This window comes from Rhinoraja longicauda, chromosome 35 (assembly GCF_053455715.1).
Source record: "Rhinoraja longicauda isolate Sanriku21f chromosome 35, sRhiLon1.1, whole genome shotgun sequence".
NCBI lineage: Eukaryota > Metazoa > Chordata > Chondrichthyes > Rajiformes > Arhynchobatidae > Rhinoraja > Rhinoraja longicauda.
Genome location: NC_135987.1, coordinates 15,539,319 through 15,545,318, shown reverse-complemented (window position 1 = coordinate 15,545,318; position 6,000 = coordinate 15,539,319). Strand labels below are relative to the sequence as shown.

The window sequence follows — 6,000 nt, the reverse complement described above, 5'->3', positions numbered from 1 at the left end:
TGTCTCTGTTTCTCTCTCTGTCTTTTGTCTGTCTCTGTTTCTCTCTCTGTGTCTCTCACTCTTTCTCTTTCTCTCTGTCTGTCTCTCTCTCTGTCTCTCTCTCTGTCTCTCTCTCTGTCTCTCTGTCTTTCTCTCTGTCTGTCTCTCTCTCTGTCTCTCTCACTCTTTCTGTCTCTCTCACTCTTTCTCTGTGTCTCTCACTCTGTCTCTCTCACTCTTTCTCTCTGTTTCTCTCACTCTTTCTCTGTGTCTCTCACTCTCTCTCTCTCTCACTCTCTCTCTGTGTCTCTCACTCTGTCTCTCTCACTCTTTCTCTCTGTATCTGTCTCTCTGGAGCCACGTGTGGGCGGGGCGTCGCTGACGTGATGACGCAGAGTGCGTGGGCGTGGCGTTGCGTGACGCGGCGTGACAAGGGGAGCGGACGGCCGGGGGCGAGTGGGAGTGGGAGTGGGAGCAGTCGCCATGGTCGCAGAGGGACGATGAACAGACAGACGGTAAGGGAATGCTTTGGGATGCGTTTAAATGTTTCCGCGGGTCATCCCTCCTACCAGACAGACACGGAATGCTGGCGTAACTCACAGCGGGTCAGGCAGCATCTCTGGAGGGAAGGAATGGGTGACGTTGGGGTCGAGCTCCGAGTTGAGTTACTCCAGCAGCATTTTGTGTGTAAACCAGCGGCGTCTGCAGCTCCTTCCTCCCTACACGTCCCTCCTGCCCCCCCTACACGTCCCTCCTGCCCCTACACGTCCCTCCTGCCCCCCCCTACACGTCCCTCCTGCCCCCCCTACACGTCCCTCCTGCCCCCCCTACACGTCCCTCCTGCCCCCCCTACACGTCCCTCCTGCCCCCCCTACACGTCCCTCCTGCCCCTACACGTCCCTCCTGCCCCTACACGTCCCTCCTGCCCCTACACGTCCCTCCTGCCCCCCCTACACGTCCCTCCTGCCCCTACACGTCCCTCCTGCCCCTACACGTCCCTCCTGCCCCTACACGTCCCTCCTGCCCCCCCTACACGTCCCTCCTCCCCCCCTACACGTCCCTCCTGCCCCCCCTACACGTCCCTCCTGCCCCCCCTACACGTCCCTCCTGCCCCCCCTACACGTCCCTCCTGCCCCCCCTACACGTCCCTCCTGCCCCCCCTACACGTCCCTCCTGCCCCTACACGTCCCTCCTGCCCCTACACGTCCCTCCTGCCCCTACACGTCCCTCCTGCCCCTACACGTCCCTCCTGCCCCTACACGTCCCTCCTGCCCCTACACGTCCCTCCTGCCCCTACACGTCCCTCCTGCCCCTACACGTCCCTCCTGCCCCCCCTACACGTCCCTCCTGCCCCTACACGTCCCTCCTGCCCCTACACGTCCCTCCTGCCCCTACACGTCCCTCCTGCCCCTACACGTCCCTCCTGCCCCTACACGTCCCTCCTGCCCCTACACGTCCCTCCTGCCCCTACACGTCCCTCCTGCCCCTACACGTCCCTCCTGTCCCTCCTGCCCCTCCACGTCCCTCCTGCCCCTCCACGTCCCTCCTGCCCCTACACGTCCCTCCTGCCCCTACACGTCCCTCCTGCCCCTACACGTCCCTCCTGCCCCTACACGTCCCTCCTGCCCCTACACGTCCCTCCTGCCCCCCCTACACGTCCCTCCTGCCCCCCCTACACGTCCCTCCTGCCCCCCCTACACGTCCCTCCTGCCCCTACACGTCCCTCCTGCCCCTACACGTCCCTCCTGCCCCTACACGTCCCTCCTGCCCCTACACGTCCCTCCTGCCCCTACACGTCCCTCCTGCCCCTACACGTCCCTCCTGCCCCTACACGTCCCTCCTGCCCCTACACGTCCCTCCTGCCCCCCCTACACGTCCCTCCTGCCCCTACACGTCCCCCCTGCCCCTACACGTCCCCCCTGTCCCTCCTGCCCCTACACGTCCCTCCTGCCCCTACACGTCCCTCCTGCCCCTACACGTCCCTCCTGCCCCTACACGTCCCTCCTGCCCCTACAAGCCCCGGCCAAGCTGACCATCACCCATTCCTTCTCTCCTGAGATGCTGCCTGACCTGCTGAGTTACCCCAGGATTTTGTGAATAAAATACCTTCGATTTGTACCAGCATCTGCAGTTATTTTCTTATATATCTTTACTAAGCCCTGACTCTCAGTCTGAAGAAGTCAAGTCAAGTCAATTTTATTTGTATAACACATTTAAAAAGAACCCACGTTTACCAAAGTGCTGTACATCAGTTCAGGTACTAAGAACACACATACAATGGCACACAAACATAACAGCACATACATAAACAGTTCACAGCGCCAAGAATGGTCTTGACCCGAAACGTCACCCATTCCTTCTTTCCAGAGATGCTGCCTGACCCGCTGAGTTACTCCAGCATTTTGTGTCTTTCTTCGGTGTAAACCAGCATCTGCAGTTCCTTCCTACAAACTGTGGCCTCTTACTATGACTATGTCGTGAGAGTGTCCGGGGTCCGAGAAGCTGGGCAACACTTTACATTCAAAACGCATAACAAGAACTTTCCTACCCCATCCACCTCCAGCCATTCCTCTTTCCATAGAAATGTGAGGTACATAGATAGGTACAGAGTGATACAGTGTGGAAACAGACCCTTCACCCCAACTTGCCCACATCGGCCAATATGTCCCATCTACTTCATCCCTCCTGCCTGCGTTTGGCACATATTACTCTCAACCTGTCCTCTCCATGGCCCTGCCGAATTGTTTCTTAAACGTTGCAATAGTACCTGACTCAACTACCTTCTCTGGCAGCTTGTTCAATGCACCCACCACCCTTTCCGTGAAAAAGGTTATCCTTCGGGTTCCTATTACATCTTTCCCCCTTCACCTTAAACCTATGTCTTCTGGTTCTCAATTCCCCTACTCTGGGCTTGTACCCAATCTATTCCTCTTGTGATGGAGGATAATTTATCCTCATGAACTTGTACATGCCAAATATCACTGGGTTTCATCATACAGCAAAAAATATAGACTTGAAAGTACACCCAAAGAATCTGCAGTCATTTATATCTCTTAAACTTTTAACGGTTTAAAAGGTTTAATACTACAGAAATTGAATAAAGAGGGGTTATTATAAAAGAGCAGAGGTAGGGAAAGAATTCAGAGACTCTTATCTGAAACATTAACTGTTCCTCTGGGCAAGGTGCTGTTTGCCCTGTTTTCCTGTTTTCAATTCCAGCATCTATAGCAGTAATTTGCTTGGATTAGAGAAAACTAAGAGAAAACATAATCATGATTTTGGAAAGGCTGTTCTCTGAAGTTATTTATTCACAAAATGCTGGAGTAACTCAGCAGGTCAGGCAGCATCTCAGGAGAGAAGGAATGGGTGACGTTTCAGGTCGAGACCCTTCTTCAGACTGATGTCGGGGGGCGGGACAAAGGAAGGATATAGGTGGAGACAGGAAGATAGAGGGAGATCTGGGAAGGTGGAGGGGAAGAGAGGGACAGAAGAACTATCTAAAGTTGGAGAAGTCGATGTTCATACCACTGGGCGAAATTTGAGGTGCTGTTCCTCCAATTTCCGGTGGGCCTCACTATGGCACTGGAGGAGGCCCATGACAAAAAGGTCAGACTGGGAATGGGAGGGGGAGTTGAAGTGCTCGCCCACAGGGAGATCAGTTTGGTCAATGCGGACCGAGCGCAGGTGTTGAGCGAAACGATCGCCGAGCCTGCGAGTGGTTTCGCCGATGTAAATAAGTTAACATCTAGAGCAGCGGATGCAATAGATTAGGTTGGAGGAGGTGCAGATGAACCTTTGTCTCACCTGGAAAGACTGTTTGGGTCCTTGGATGGAGTTGAGGGGGGAGGTAAAGGGACAGGTGTTGCATCTCGTGCGGTTGCAGGGGAAAGTGCCCGGGGATGGGGTGGTTTGGGTAGGAAGGGACGAGTGGACCAGGGAGTTACGGAGGAACGGTCTCTGCGGAACGCAGAGAGGGGAGGGGATGGGAAGATATGGCCAGTGGTGGGGTCCCGTTGAGGGTGACGGAAATGTTGGCGGATGATTTGTTGGATCCACTGGCTGGTGGGGTGGAAGGTGAGAACGAGGGGGATTCTGTCCTTGTTGCGAGTGGGGGGAGGGGGAGCAAGAGCGGAGCTGCGGGATGTAGAAGAGACCCTAGTGAGAGCCTCATCTATAATGGAAGAGGGGAAGCCCTGTTTCCTGAAGAATGAGGACATCTCTGACACCCTAGTGTGAAACACCTCATCCCGGGCGCAGATGCGGCGTGGACGGAGGAATTGGGAGTAGGGGATAGACTTTTTGCAGGGGACCGGGTGGGAAGAAGTGTAGTCCAGATAGCTGTGCGAGTCAGTGGGTTTATACTAAATGTCCGTCACTAGTCTGTCTCCTGTGATGGAGATGGTGAGGTCCAGAAACGGGAGGGAGATGTCGGAGATAGTCCAGGTATATTTAAGGGCAGGATAGAAATTGGAAGTGAAGTGTATGAAGTCATTGAGTTCTGCATGGGTACAAGAGGTAGCACCAATGCAGTCGTCGATGTAGCGGAGGTAGAGTTCGGGGATGGGGCTGGTGTATGCCCGGAACAGGGATTGTTCGACGTACCCGACAAAGAGGCAGGCGTAGCTGGGGCCCATGCGAGTGCCCATAGCTACGAAGTTATGTTAGTTGCAAGGAATGTCAACTGAAGAGAATGAATAAGTTCTTTGTGTCGGAAGGAACTGCAGATGCTGGTTTACACCGAAGATTGACACAAAATGCTGGAGTAACTCAGCGGCGGTACAGGCAGCATCTCTTTGTTAGATGATTGTTTATTTTGAGTAATGTCTGTGGGTTTTAAAATTTAAACTAATACATTTGTGTGCTTTAATGACACAAATAAGTTTGACGTTAAGGTTCTGAACAATGTCAAGTATTATTGTTGATACGTTCTGAATTTCAGTTCTCATTCGTTAGGCTTATGTCAGTGAGAAAAACTTTGCCTTGGTTATTTTTTTTCTTAAAATCTGTTATTAAAGTACCACCAATAAAAGTTTGCTTGGCATTTTGACTTGTTAAATATTGCATGTTCAATTTCCCAAATAATTTATCAAGTCAAAGGAATTGTAATGGATGACCTCATTAAAATTATTAGAGTGTGATTTATATTTTCTGTTGTCAGAATATTTCCCAAATAATGAAATTCTTTGCCGATATGAGAGAAAATTCACTCCACTATAACAGCTGTCACACCAGCGTGTTACTATGCACTGTCAGAGGTGCTGCCTTTCAAACATTATATAAAATATAGGTCTTGTCTAATCATGATCAAGGTAATAGATCCCATGGCACTATTTTGAAGTATAGAGGAACGATCCCTCCCTCACCCATTTATCCCTGTTTTGTCTATCAATCATCATTTTATTAGAATATTGGTGTTTGACGAGCTTGCAGTGTGCATGCGCTTCAGTATTTCCAGTACTGCAACAATTATGGCAACTTTTTAATTGACTGCAAAGCACTTGATGACAACACATTAGTCATTTTGAAGCTGCTTCTAAATTATTGTCAATGTTACTTAATTTGGAACAAAAATAAAGGATTGGCAAAAGTCTTGTGCTATTCATAAATGTCAGACTTGGGTGTTGAGGTCCTAAGCTACACTAGCTGCAGTAAAATAAAAGTGAAATTACATTGTTTTCATTTCCTCTGTCTGTAATGCCAAACAGAAAGTGTTGATCTAATACTCCCATCCTCTCAAAACCGTGAAAATCATTAATGGGGACAGTACCATATGTATGCCCAAAATCAGAGATATTTGCCAGATCAGACATTGATCCCTGGAAGTGTGAAGATAGAAAGATAGCAAGTTTATTTTTATCACCTTTTCAAGAATGTTCTTGTTCTATAGAACATATAACTATTTCCATTCATGTATTTATTTCTTTTACCTTAAACTCATGCTTTTGTGTGCAGTTATGGTCGTACCTTATAATAGGATATGGAGGCTATGGAGAGCGTGTAAAAGAGGTTTACCAGAACGCT

At 50.6% G+C, this 6,000-nt stretch overlaps 1 protein-coding gene across 1 annotated transcript in view; it reads left to right on the top strand.

The window, feature by feature from the left end:
* Window positions 1–414: 414 nt before the first annotated feature.
* The window catches only part of micu1 (mitochondrial calcium uptake 1), a 76,712-nt gene continuing 71,126 nt past the window's right edge, over window positions 415–6,000 (top strand). The window contains exon 1 of the mRNA XM_078428272.1: window positions 415–494. The gene's annotated coding sequence lies outside the window, so the exon portion shown is untranslated. The remainder of the gene's footprint in view (window positions 495–6,000) is intronic.